This window comes from Calypte anna, chromosome 8 (assembly GCF_003957555.1).
Source record: "Calypte anna isolate BGI_N300 chromosome 8, bCalAnn1_v1.p, whole genome shotgun sequence".
Classification (NCBI taxonomy): domain Eukaryota; kingdom Metazoa; phylum Chordata; class Aves; order Apodiformes; family Trochilidae; genus Calypte; species Calypte anna.
This window is the reverse complement of record NC_044254.1, coordinates 28,238,622-28,252,249: the sequence shown is the minus strand read 5'-3', so window position 1 is coordinate 28,252,249 and position 13,628 is coordinate 28,238,622. Positions and strand designations below refer to the sequence as shown.

General features: G+C 41.5%; 1 protein-coding gene across 10 annotated transcripts in view; it reads right to left on the bottom strand.

The window, feature by feature from the left end:
* NFIA (nuclear factor I A) overlaps nucleotides 1-13,628 on the bottom strand; it is a 249,966-nt gene that overhangs the window by 148,730 nt on the left and 87,608 nt on the right. The gene's annotated exons all lie outside the window — the stretch shown is intronic.

Genomic DNA, 13,628 nt, shown 5'->3' with positions numbered 1-13,628 from the left:
CTGACCTAAAATCATCCACCAAAACTCATCTTACTTAAGACATTCACGAGTAAAGGACAGAGAGACAGCCAGCCCAGGGGCCACCAGGTAGGGGCTAAAGTTCCCCTTTTTACTCGACTTCTCTTGATATTGAATTAGGCACATAAAACCTGGGGAAAGGAGAGCATTACACTGGACAAAAGTGCTGTATGCTGCTGCAGACAAGGCTCACCATATGGGAAAACACTTACATAAAATAGCTGCACGGCTTCACCAGGGCTGCTTCACAAACTCCTCATTAATACGGCAAAGCTATAACATGAACTTGCAGAACTCAGGATTTGAAATTTGATTAGATATGGGGTGGGAACTCTTTTTTAAAAAAAATTAAATTTTTGTTTTAGTTTAATAATGACTGTATAATATTGACCTTAGTAACTACAGACTGGAAAAGTGAGCTTCGCATTAACAGCACCATATTGATTTTGCAAACGCAAAAGTACAAAAGTAGTTTTATGCCTAAGAAAGGTTCTGGTTACCCACTTTGAAAGACCTCCGGAGAACAGTGTCTTGGAGAACTGTATTTTTCCTCCAGTAGCACTCCTAAGCACACACCTAACTGCTGTGCTCACAAGCCCTAATATTTAACAACCTGATAAAGCCTCCTCTGTAGTGCCCTCGGCTCCCTTGCACTCAAGGCAGTACTCGATACTTTGCAGAGTTGCAGTCAACTCTAATGGGTCAAATGCAATTTAACTTATTAAAATAGTTTATTCAATATGCAATACATCAGTGAATTAATATATTATTCGCCAATACATTCTGAACTACTTACCCAGCTGTATGAAATGTTTCTAATATGCTAGCTGACATTTTTTTAATTACACAAATACTTTGGGTCACAAATAACTGTTCACTCTTTGGCAAGCTCTACAAATTATATACAGTTAATTGTATTCAGGTTGGTATATGGGTTATAAATAACTGTGATAAAAACTGTGATATCAACGCTGACAGAATTTTAGTGGCAATCGACATTTTCCTGTACTGAAGTAACTGAGAGCTAGAACAGAAATACTGCCTCCGGAAATGTAACTGAAAATTAATAAATTGTGTGTGTGCACAAAATGAATTATTATTTTAACACAATATATATTTTTGCCTCCAATTCCTCTTAATTGCACTGTTTTTTCGCTTCGTTTATACTTTGAGAATTTTTTTCTTTCCTCTTCTCTGAAGTATTGCTTAAGGAACTGATTTGAAAGCTTTTCACAGCCAGATCCTCCAGTGATATATAACGGCAAGTGGATCCCAAGCTCCAAGTATCAACTCTCCAGCCTACGTACAGATCTGTGTGAGCAGTCACATACTGCTCACCTGGAGCCCAGGCAGAAAGCCAAGGCCTGGGACTGCGGTAGGTGGAGAAGCTCAGCACCCAAAAGAGTCTGAACCACGACAGGACTGTCTGACACGCTGCACTCATTTGCATTTTTTCAAAAGTGATGGGCTTTATAATGACATAACATTTAAACACAAAATTCGAACAAATTACAGAGCTCCTGCTCTTCTGTCAAGTCAACCCTGGTTTCGCCTCAATCTAAGCAAGTCAAAATTTGTTTCAGGCTGTGCCTTCCACGATGACAAACCCTACCATCTGCTTGGGGCTCAGCTAAGCAGCCTTCTTTCCGGAGATTCCCTGAAGTAGCAACCTGAATATCACACCTGTTTATCACGACAACTCCCTTTAACAGATCCTTCTGTTTCCCTGTCCTGACTATTAGATCTGTTCGCATCCTGTAGCAGGCAAAGGGAACATGACCTCTCCCCATACACGAGGGAAGAGCCTGAAATTTTAAGCCACGGTGATGCAGCCTGTCACCAGGTGTGGATTAGGTGTTCCAAGTCAGTGCATGTCACAGTGCTTTAAGGATGTGTGGAGGCGTGATGAAATCCAACACAACAACATACATCCTCAACTTACCACATCCTCATCTGAAACTGCCATGCCTGCAGGGACCATTTCCCATGTTATGCTATGTAGTAAAATACAAAAACAACAACAACAAAAAAGCCCAGCAGAACAAAACAAGACAAAAAAAAAAAAAAAAACCTGAAGGAAAATGGATGCCTCTTGTGAAAGAACTATTACTAAATGAAAAGCCAGTGGAAAAAAAAAGAAAAAGAAAAAAAAGGAGATCATCTTCTTTAGTAGGGGAAGTTTCTCCTGTAAATTGGCAGTGAATCAGTTACTAAATGATATGCCTAAAATCAGGTGGTGGATTATTGGAAATGAAATCTTTGTCCCAGGAAAGCCAACGGCAAAAATCCTATTGATTTCAATGGGACAGGGTTGTCTCTCTGGACTTCACAGTCAATCATGCAGAATTGGCAACAGTGTCCAAACGTCCCTGTTTGTTATTAGACCACGGAAATCCGTATTAGTTTGCTTTATCTGCACTTGTGACAGTGCAACAGCTCTTTCTTTCTTGGGTTTGGTTTTTTTTTCTTAAATTTTATTTTGTTTGGTGATTTTTGTTTTTTGGTTTGGTTTGCATTTTTTTGCATGGAGGTGTAAATAAGCAGAGTGGGTTCAATTTTTCAACCCAAGCTATATGAACGAGAGCTTTGCTGCTTCTCCCAAGCATTTTGGAGTCCATTTGCCCCCAAAAGGCATGGGCAGCCTCACCACTAATGGGAGTGCTGTGTTTACAAGCAGAGAGGAACTAAGCCTTTAGTGTTTTTGCATATTTGCAATACAGTATGTGGTTGGGATGGGAGGAAATTTGTTGGAAAAGGAAGATGGCAAGAAAAGGTGGAAAGTCCTTAGAGGCCAGTACTGCCATGAAGTTCACACAATCCTCCTTTTACTCAGTCCGTTTTGCAGAAAAGCTTGAAGAGGAACAATCAAAATAAAATGCAGATACTTAACACTAGAAGTATTGCATGGTGGTATAATGCTCCCATTTAAACAACATTTCACGAACAACCTTTCAAAATTCTAAGTGCTTGGAAATTCTTGGATGACAAGAGCTGCTATTTATGACTACTCTTTTTATCTGAAAGCAAAAAGGAGTCCAAATAAATAGAAGGACAATAACAGAGTAACAATGTAGAAGGAAAGTGTGTGTGCACGGCAAGCACCCACGCAGAAAAACAATAAACAGATTTACAATAGTGAAGAGTGGGAAAGGCAAGATACTACTTTTATGGTGCCTGAAGACCATCACTTAAATTAAATATTATATGGAGATGGCCACAGATTGACGCAAGGCTGAGTAAACAAACGATACAAACTGTAGTGGGTATATTTGTCCAGCCATGTATTAGTGCAATACACAAAATGGTACCCAGTGAACACTTAAAGTGAAAATTTGTGACCTGTTAGTATCCCCAAAATGCCCGTAGAACATTATTCTCCCTTTTAACCTTAATTTTTATTCTCTGTCTCAATTTCTGCTCTGCTTCTCCCATCATAGCCCGAGTTACCTACGCTGACAGCCGTAACAGGCCAAAGCAGCACAGATGGGGCGGCTGCAGCTGCATCTCACCTGCCAGACTGCAAAACCCACCGGGACACTTTCCCACTCCCTTTATGTCTGTCTTTGTGCATTTGCAACAGCGCCTTTCCCTGGGCCTTTATTGAACGTGTCACCAATGCCGCCCGGCTCCGGCGCACCGCTAATAAGTCACAGATCCTCAACGCGTTTCTTAACGGAGGAAACCCAAGACGGGCCTCCCCCAAAAAAAGTCTACCTGGAACATGTCAGTGTGGGTTCTGATTTAAAGTAATTCAATATGCCTGGCTCCCCAAAGGCAGCACGCCCGTCGGGACAAAGAATACCTCAATGCAACTCAACAGCAAACCCTGCTGGATTGAATTGCAGCGCCGGTGGGCTCCACATTTGATCTCAAATCGCCTTTGTCGGGGAGCAGAGCGGGCGCAGGTGGTGGTGCGGGAGCAGCCGGGCTTTCAGGGCGATGGGAACAATGTGCGGCGAGCCGAGCGCGGCAAAACTTTCCTCATAAAGTTGCTCGTTTCAGGCTCCATGAGAAACTTGGCAAAGTTTCCCTCGAGGCCTGATTTTTTTTTTTTTTTTTTCAAAAGCCTTAACCTCCCTTCCTTTGTTTAATCTTCAATTTTGTGCCTAAAAAATAACGTGTGTGGGGGTTTCAGGTTTTTCCATACCCGGCTTTGCAGGCTGCACACACACACATAAAAAAAAGTCCTGTTGCCACCTGAGCGGGGGATCGGCCGGGCAGCGAGATGAGATGCCTGCACGCTCTCTCTTACTTCCACAAATAATCCCACCTGCAAATGGAGAAGTTGAGTTTCATATATCAGGCCCTCAGGTTCACGGGTCTTTTGAAATGAAGCTGTGTCAGATTTATGGCTTTGGTGTGCAAACGGAGGAAACCGTGGCCATTTTGAGCGAGTCCTGCCCAGAGTTTTCCGATCTGAACCGCAGGCTACGCTTCCAGATCAGAGCACGGAAAGTTTTTGCAGAGCTCGTGTGCTCGCTGAAAAATACTTGTACCTCTGCAAAGCGAAGCAGATGTGGGGCACATGTCTCCAAGAAGCACTTCTCCAGCCTGCAAACACAGCTATCACCGCCGTATTTATTAAGAGCTATAAAGCGAGGGAAAGTCCCCACGTTCTACCATCCCCAAACTGCTTTCTATTAAAACAGAAGACAATTACAGCAGACTGCACGCCCTGTACTTTGGATGCAGTTAAAGATTTTGCTGGCTGCTACACCAAAACTTCCCATGCTGTGTTTACTGAATTGAATATAATCTTTTTCTTTTTTTTATTTTTTTTTATTTTCTTCCTACCTTAATTTCAATATTTAGAATAGCTTAATTATATCTGATATCTACTAAATGTTAAATTGCTGCCATGGATACTGTACTTGTTTTAGGCTTTGCCCACAATCTAAAATGTAACTAAAGATTAATAGAACGCTGAGATATTTTTGGCTGCAAGTGAAATTTAATGAATAAACATTTAAATAAATTACCCCAATAATGAAACAATATGCCATTAATGCCTGAGTTATGCTAAATGCTTCACTTCTCTTACAATTCATGCAAATACTTGGGAAAAGAAATTACAGTGGTGAACTACATTAAACACAATCCTTCCCCAACCACACCCATAAAACAGTGTCTCTACAGTATCGGGAACAAAAACTGTGGCTTGTCAGTCAAAGTGTCTAACTATGGCATATGGGTAAAGGTTTCAGTCTGCTATCTCCAGACTCATCTTATGGCCCGGGTTCAACACGCCTGAACTGCTCTCTAGACAAAAGACAAAACTCATTGAAATTGGGCACTGAGAACTGCCCGGTCAGGGCGCCCGCAACAGCCCGCGTTGGGGTGCACGCCGACCACCGGCATGGAGGGGTGGGGGGGAAGAAGAAGAAATGCACTTCGAAGGGCTTTAGGCTTCCCAAAGAGCTGAAAAAGAAGCAGCCTGAAGGTTAAAGCTGGCTAGTCAGAATGGCATACTTGGCTGCATATATAGCCAGGTGGCCTGGGCATATTGGCAAACAACTGGCAAACTGCCCAATACATATGGCTTCGATTGCTTTGCTCTTCCCATGAAGCCTTCTTAGACTCTTGAGCAAGCATTCATTTTAGAGCGAAACGCATCCAAGTGTTAAATAAAATCTTCCCCCAAATATACTGTATGTAACCTTTTGCTTTAAATAATAGAGAGATAACTATATGAAAATAAACTGATTATATTTTTTAATGAATTCTTACATAAAAGTGACACTCCTCCCCCCCTAGCCTTTCTCCAAGTGGATCTGCCCCTTACCCTTTTTAACTCCTGAAGTACCAAATATGCCATTTTTTCCCCACATACTCCTTTTGAGGGCTGGGCACTCGTTACAGTGTTTAAGCTCTTAGCTCACCACCACTTGCATTTGCACATGAGCAGAGAGTCCTGAGCTCCTGCCACCAGGCAGAACCCACGGCAGATGTTCAGGGCTTCTCCCAGTTCTGCAGTTACTCTGCAGTTTAAGCAGATAGTTGCCTTTATAAAATGTTAAAATGACTTTTTAACCTTGCAAAGTGCTTTCTCTGAAAAACTTAGCTGAGCCCCAATACAAATTTTAAAATTCAGGTTAATTCAAGAGAAGCACTTGACACATACTCCAGAGCAAGTATATGTTAAGCATCAATCCTACAGCACGAATCCTTGTGCTAAGGCTAGTGTAAATACTGAATTAAACATTCACAACAGCTTTGGGGAAAGGGCTAAACATATTTAAACAATTAACACATGCTGAACTCTAAGCTGGTGCTTACATGCCACTGACTCCATGGACTCTAAGCAGAGACTGTGACAAAGGTACAATCTTCTAAATTAAAAGCAATGGGACTTCTGTTGAAAGCCCAGTAAATGCCAAAGTGTTTTACTGAACTGAAGTCTCAGTTAATGAGAACCAAGAAATAATTCTCCCCAGTTCCAGAATAAACGTGCTTGCTCACCCCCATTCCTCTGAATCTCCTCTCTGTTTCCCAAACAGGACACTTAAGTTTCAAGTCCTGTGAGTTAAATTAAGACAAGAGCCCAAGTTTCATTTTAATGGACTCTTCACTACAGTTCTTCGGCAGCTAAAAACATCCAAAAAGAAAAAGCCAAAAACTTCTCCAGAAGCGGGTTAGGAGCTGAGAGTGAGTTACTATTCCTGTGTCACCCACAGGTAATTCCACATCCCTAATAAATGCAAACCCTGATAGTAATATGATTTAATTAAAATTGAGGTCTTGTTAACATTTTAAAGGCAAGTGTGTCACCTGCTAGTAAAAGCAAGTTGTCTAATAACCCAAGTTTTACAATCTTGATCTCTGAAAGGACAAACATACGAGGCAGATATGGATCCAGAGCTAACTGCAGCCCAAGTCTCCAGGCATTATTCTTGTTCAACCATTCAATCCTTGTCATTTTGGGGTTCCCTTTCCTCTCTTCTTTGCTTGTTTTGTATATTTGAAGTATGAAATCATCAGGTCAAGGAGTAATTTACTTATATAGATTCTTGTTTATATAATGTCTATGTACAAGGAGGATGTGACCTTCACCAGAACCCCTATAAGCCATCATAATATAAATAGCGTACATTATTTACTTAACTTCCTTGCTTCAGTTTCTTTAAGGGGGGAATAATATTTACAGGGATGTTGTGAGGATTAGCTCATTACTTCAAGAGCCTTGAAGATGCAACATGCAATGTAAATGAGAAATATCAAGTATCAGTGACACTGATGAAATTATCATCACCATTGTTAAGAGCGGCGTTCCAGGGGAAAATGGGGAGAGAAACGTGTCTTTCTGCTCAAGCAAACTGCTCTAAGGCCAAAACACAATGACCTTGGTGCCATCTTTTCCTCCACCTTCCTCATCCCCCTCCTCACTGGCAACCAGCATCATTTTGAGCTTTATTAGAACGTCTCCACGCCAAGTTGGACATGCTCCAGGCAGAGCCGTCCTCGGCCAAGGGCAACATGTGAAGTGCTCTCAGACAACTCGGATGGCCTGGATGGAGGAAGAGAGAGGGTGGAACAAACAAATCAGGGATTGTTGTTTGTCCTGCGTGGACTTCATCACCCAAGCACTTGACGATTATGAATTTCTTGATGAGGCTCTGAACTGGAGGCTCTGATGATGGTAGCAAAGGGGAACTTTGTGCCTCGAATCCCTCGCTGCAGCACGCCCTTAGTATGGATTATACATTCTGCTGCATTTTGTACTGGAGCTGCAACACAGCTCCTAACTGTTACAATGGACCAACACTAATCTGCTCATCTTGTCCCTTTATCACTTGGGTAAGAATGATCAAAAGCAACCCAAACACTAGGGATACTGAAATTCCCCATCCAGACCTGACTGCATTTGGCAAAGGATCGGTGGGCCAGATTTTCACTGCATTTAGCAGTGCCACTTCATTTAAGTATTCAGACCTTGTTATCGGGCCAAATCAGATCTCTGAATGCTACTACCACCATGTCTGAGCTGGCTGAGGTGAGAGGATGATGCATGGCCAGTAGAGAGAAGGGAAACCGCCGAGCTTTGCACAGCAAATGGAAGAAAGCCTGTAAGGGCAGAGTAGAGTTACCCATCCTCAGCCGAAACTCAGGAACCCTGAATCAAATCAGCACCTCAGACTAAAATTTCCTCTTTATCAGGGCAATTGAGACTAACAACTCAAAGTGAAATGAGAAGAGAGCAACACCATAAAAATCTAAATAAAAGAGCTGCTAAAGCACCTCGGCCCCCTGCTCCAGAAACACCAAGACACCGGCGCCACGCTTGCCGAGCCCGTGGCGAAGTGGTGTGAAATCAGCCCACTAAGGGTTTGTCTACCTGGCAAAGAGCATGGGAGGCTCGGGGCAGGGTCTGCCAGAGCTGGTTTTGGTGGCAGGAGCCATCCCACCATGCAGCCGCTCTTCCCAGCACGGCAGAGGCACACACGAGAGCTGTGGGTGATCTCATTTCCAGTAGTTGAGTGAAGTAAGTGCGTAAGTATGCAGGACTGGGGCCCTGGAAACCAGGGAGAAACTGGGGTTTCTCTCTTTTTTTTTTTTTTTATGGCAGACAACTGCAGCGCCTGTGGACTATTGCAGCAATGTTTCTTTTTCCCTGGAGGAGGACCTGGTCCTGGGATTTTAAATTTTCTTAGTATCTAACTGACTTGTATAAGAAACTTTTCATTAAAAATAAAGACTAAGGGAAAAAAAAAAAAAGGTTAAAAATATTGCCTAGCTAAGTAAATACACAGATTTAAAGCATATGGACATAAATGAGTGTTACTATAAACACAAAGCATGTTTTTTAAAAAGAATTTTGCAAAAAGATAAACTTTTTCTAACTGTATTTTGATTAAAGTTTTGAAGCTGTTTATTGTATGTAATTAGTTTTCCTCAAGGAAAAACAGATGTATAGATGCAGGAGTTTGTTTCTTCTTCTCCTTTGTGTGAAAGTACGCATGAAAAGTGTTTCTATAAAAGAAACACAAGAGCTGGAATACTTTATGTCACTGTAAAGATAACAATAAATTAGTGCTTACTGTGCCTGTAAAAGTGCAGGAGACAGTTTCTCCTGCCTGTCCTCACGCAGGCAAACCCTCTGAATTCTCCAAGATTTAACATGCAGAAAATGATGGAGAGGAAAACTTGCCCTGACAGCCTCCAAACTTTGGCGTTGCTTTGTGGTTTTTAATTTTGCACTTTTTCTTGAAGAAAAAAATTGAGAATTAATTTTAAATAAACATACCCAGCTCCAGGGCTGCAATATTTTTTTGTCCCTGTTGGTGCTGGTCTTTACAGTTTTAGAAAACTTATCTGGCTCGTATTGAAAGCAACAGTGCTTCTGGCCCTCGGCTCCAGCAGAATCTGGCCCCAGAGCTCATCCACCTTTTTTTCTGAGACAAAAGGTTGTAAAGGAGGCCAAAAAGCTCTATGCTTTGATACCGTTCCCAAACATATGGGAACGTACAGCTTCATGAAACTACATTTAACAGATGTTTAAAGAAAGACAACTAACAGATCCAGAATGTAGTAATGAGGAAAAAAGACAATGTACATAAATTCAGCTGCGTGTTTCTTTATAGCGCTACCAATGCCCCGGAGACAAAATGCAAATGAGTCTCCTTATTTGCAATATGACACTCTCCATTTTATATTTAATATTTTAGGTCATTACTAAAACTGATTTTCTTCTGAAGTGATTTCTTCTGGCACCTAAATGGAGGGAGATTTACAGAGTCTGCAGCGTATTGTACTTTGTCAGTTCAGAGAGTCGTGAAAAAACCCTTGACTATCAATTTCAGATTTCAAAAGTAAGTGAAGAGGCCCCGTGCAGGCTCCACACACAGCCTCTGTGCCAGCCAAGCGTCCTGGAAACATCCTTCTTTTTTAATATTTGCAACTTCTGAGCCCCGAATTTGAGTTGTAGATAGTTTTGGAGCCCAAAGACCAACTGTTCGGTTTAGCAAACCAACAATGTCTGCTCATTTTGTCCCAATCTTTTCAGCTTAAATATTCACAATGTGCCATTATTACTGAATCATTATCTGCCTTTAGCTCTGACAACAGCATCATAAGGGCTATGAAAGGCTCCTTTCTTCTCATGATTAGTCTCTAAAACATTTCCTCATCTTACAGTGCTTTGCAGCTTCCCAGAATGCACCGCTCAATTACAGTGCTGAAATTAACTGTATGCCACTCTTATTTATTGATAAAAGAATAATCAAGTGCTCCAGCCCATAGCCCGCTTTGGCCACAGGTTTTATATCAAGTTTCAAGTAATGCGTTTTTTTTAACTCTTTGAATCCTCTTATAAATGGGTGGCATTGTCTGCGGCGCAGTGACAACATTGTGCCGCTCGCTGCGGCGCGCAAGATAAAGCACCCTTCATTGGCGTGGGGTAATCTTGTTGAAAATGGTCCTGTTTGGCTGACACTTTAAAAATTAATCTTGAAAGGGAAGAGTTTGTTTGTTTGGGGTTTTTTTTTCCTTTTTTTGTGTGTGTGGTTTTTGGGTTTGGGGTTTTTTTGGTTTGTTTTTTGTCCCTGGGACTGATTAGGCTCCAAAGGAATCAGATGTCAATAAAACCCAAGATAGAGAACTCGCTAAACTCTGGTCTTGAAGTTGGAGACTCAAGGTAAAGGACGCTGCAGAGAGCCTTGCTGAGAGAGATGATTTTAGCTGGAGAGGATAATTGGAAGACTTCTCCCACCTACCCCTGTGCAGAGCTCCTCGTGTGGACTCTATTAATTGCTCAGGAACGGAATGCGGGGCTTTGGCTCTCCTACGCCGGGGCTGTTTTGCAATGTGACATTAAATTGTGATTTAGCAGATAACAGGCACAAAAGCAAACTGCCCCAGAAAACAATGGGCTCGCTTCTCCGGAGGCTGGCGTTGAAATTCCGATCGACTTCAAAGAGAAAGGACTCGGGCTTCGAGTTCCTATCACTTCTACTGAAGCGAAAAGGTTTTCTATCCAATACCAAAGAATAACAGGCAGTTGGGCTCGAGCTTGGTCCAGCACAAGAATGAAAATAAAAACACTTTCTAAACCTCAAAGATACTCGCTAAGCCATGTATACATTAATCATTTATACCACATGATTATTGTTCATTATTTGGGCAATAACAAATGGAAGGGTGTGGGGGTTAGTGTGGGTTTTAACAAACCACATTCTATTTAAGCAAAGCCAACTATTAAAGAAAGACCTAACTTGCCAAACCAAGATAAATATATGCCATTATTATGATCACATAAAAGCTACTACTCTCACATTACAATTTCTCTTATAATTGGTACTATTATAATTAAATGAATGCATATGTTTACAGTTCTTCTTTGAATGGTAAAGTGATTTAGCAATGATGGTGTCTCTAATTTCTTTTAACTGTACTGGCAAACTTCACTTAAACAGTGGTCGAAATACCACATTGCCACAGTAAATTAGTAAAGCATCTAGTAAAGTCTATATATGTTGTTAGTGAGTTTAAATGCTTCAGAATAAAACAGTTAGTGACTCTTCAGTATGCCCAGGTAAAAAAACCAAACCAAACCAAAACTAAAAGACTCCTCAGACAGAATAAAGTATGGTAATATCCCTACATAAAATATCTATTTGAAATATAAACATAACAGCAGTAACAAATGCCTACAGTCTTTTTTCCAAGACTGATCAAATGTAGAAAATTGTTCCCCAAGAGTATTTGCTCAATTTTAAGTAATACAGTTCAATAAGACATTTGTAAGCTGTCAGCTTACATGAAAAGGTGGCAAGGCAGAGGATGTACATGTATCTTCAATATTCTGAGCGTTTGTTTGCACTGACACTCTAGTCATTACTACATACCACTGCTAGAAAAGCCAACAACAGCCTTTTTTCAGATAATCAATTTTCATTTCTACCTATTGTGAGAATTTGGAGGGTATCCATTAGCAAAGCACCCAACAGCTTGGGTCAGGGAGCAAGACTGAGCCTTGAGTCCCATGAACTGCTGACCTGTTTGCCAGCACACGGCACAAGGTCACGTCTCCTGCGTGCCAAATGAAGGCTCAGGGGCTCTTCCAACTCCACCCCAAAGTCTGATCCAGTCCCCGATCAGACTTTGTTTCTAACCAGGCCATTTCCCATATGGCTGAGGTTGGGAAAGACCTTGCCTTGAGAAACTACTTTTGAGTTTGCGTTTCTTGAGGTTCGACCCAACACACTGTAAGCGTTTTGGGGAAAACTGGGTTAAAATTGAGACCGTCCTCTTTTGGTTTAGCGGTTTCCGTGAGGCGAGTCAGCACACAAGACCCTGCAGATGTTCTAGTTTGGGTTTGAGTCGTTCATTTGGACACTAAAGTTCTCCAGAAAACCAGAATCTGCTGACCCAGAATGAGAGAGATGGTTGAGACAAAAGAAAAATGAGCGCAGGCTGGGGCGCGGGCTGTACACAAAATGAGGACGGTTTATGGCAGCGTTTCAGCACGCGGGCAAACAGAGCAGGAGAAAAATCTGTTATGTTTCCCTCCAAACCAGGTGAATGTAACCAGCAGCCCTTGTAAAATCTGCTGGGGTTTCAGGCTAGTATGCACGGGTCATTACTCCAGAGGCTTCAGAGAGGACTAAAAAAACCAGGATTATTTTTTTTTCCAAATCTTTCTACTAAGCCTGACCAGTAATTCTATTAAGAAAAATAAGGCAAGCTGTACTGTTTGAGTTTTATAAGCAAAACACAGCAAATATGTGAACAGAACTTCTGACTTAATATTCTTTAACAGATGTTTTATAAAGTACAGATTTAAAAGATTTGCCTGTCTTATTGTTCTGGCTGTTGCTGTATTATATGGCCACATTTTCAGTCCCAGATTTTCCCAGCTGTAACAGCTAAACAGAGAGGGGTATAAGCCTGGATACTGTAGGCAAAATGCCCAAAATTATTCTCTCCCATGGAAAAACACCCCAGTATAAAGGCAGTGATGAGAAGGTGGAGTTTAATCCTTTTGGCAAAGGAGTAATCTCCATACTCTTAAAAATGGCTATGGTCATTTTAATGCACACTATTTTATGAATGATGGTTTAACTGTGCTGCCAATTAGCAGAGCCTTAAAAATACCTCACTTATACAGACCCAATAACTGTCTTTCTTAACCTTTAACTGACCTTTTTTTGGTTTTTGCCATGGTCATAAACCAGCACATGAACTATCAAAGAGAATGGCCCTGAACATCGATTCAAATGCTATAGATTAAAAAAAGGAGGAAAAAAAATGTTGAATAAAAAGAATAAAAAAAAAAAAAAAAAAAAAAAGGAGAAAGGAATGAAACCCAGCTGGTCAGCCAACTTTTAAAAAACCATAAGCAGAAAACATGCTCTTCTAATTGGACAGAGAAGACAAGATCTGGAATAGGTGCAATTTTATGACTGCAAAAGCGATTCACAGAGCCCACGCTCTTTTCAAAGCACGAGCCCCGTGGAGTTTTATCGGACATCTGGAGCGGGGCTCTGGCAAGATGCTGAGGGACTTGGGCTCCCATTGATCTCCGTGCTGGCAACAGGCACTCCAGCCTCGCAGAGGCAAGCTCTCTCTGAAGAGTAAAGGATGAAATATTTTGCTCCAAAGTGTACAGGCAAGGA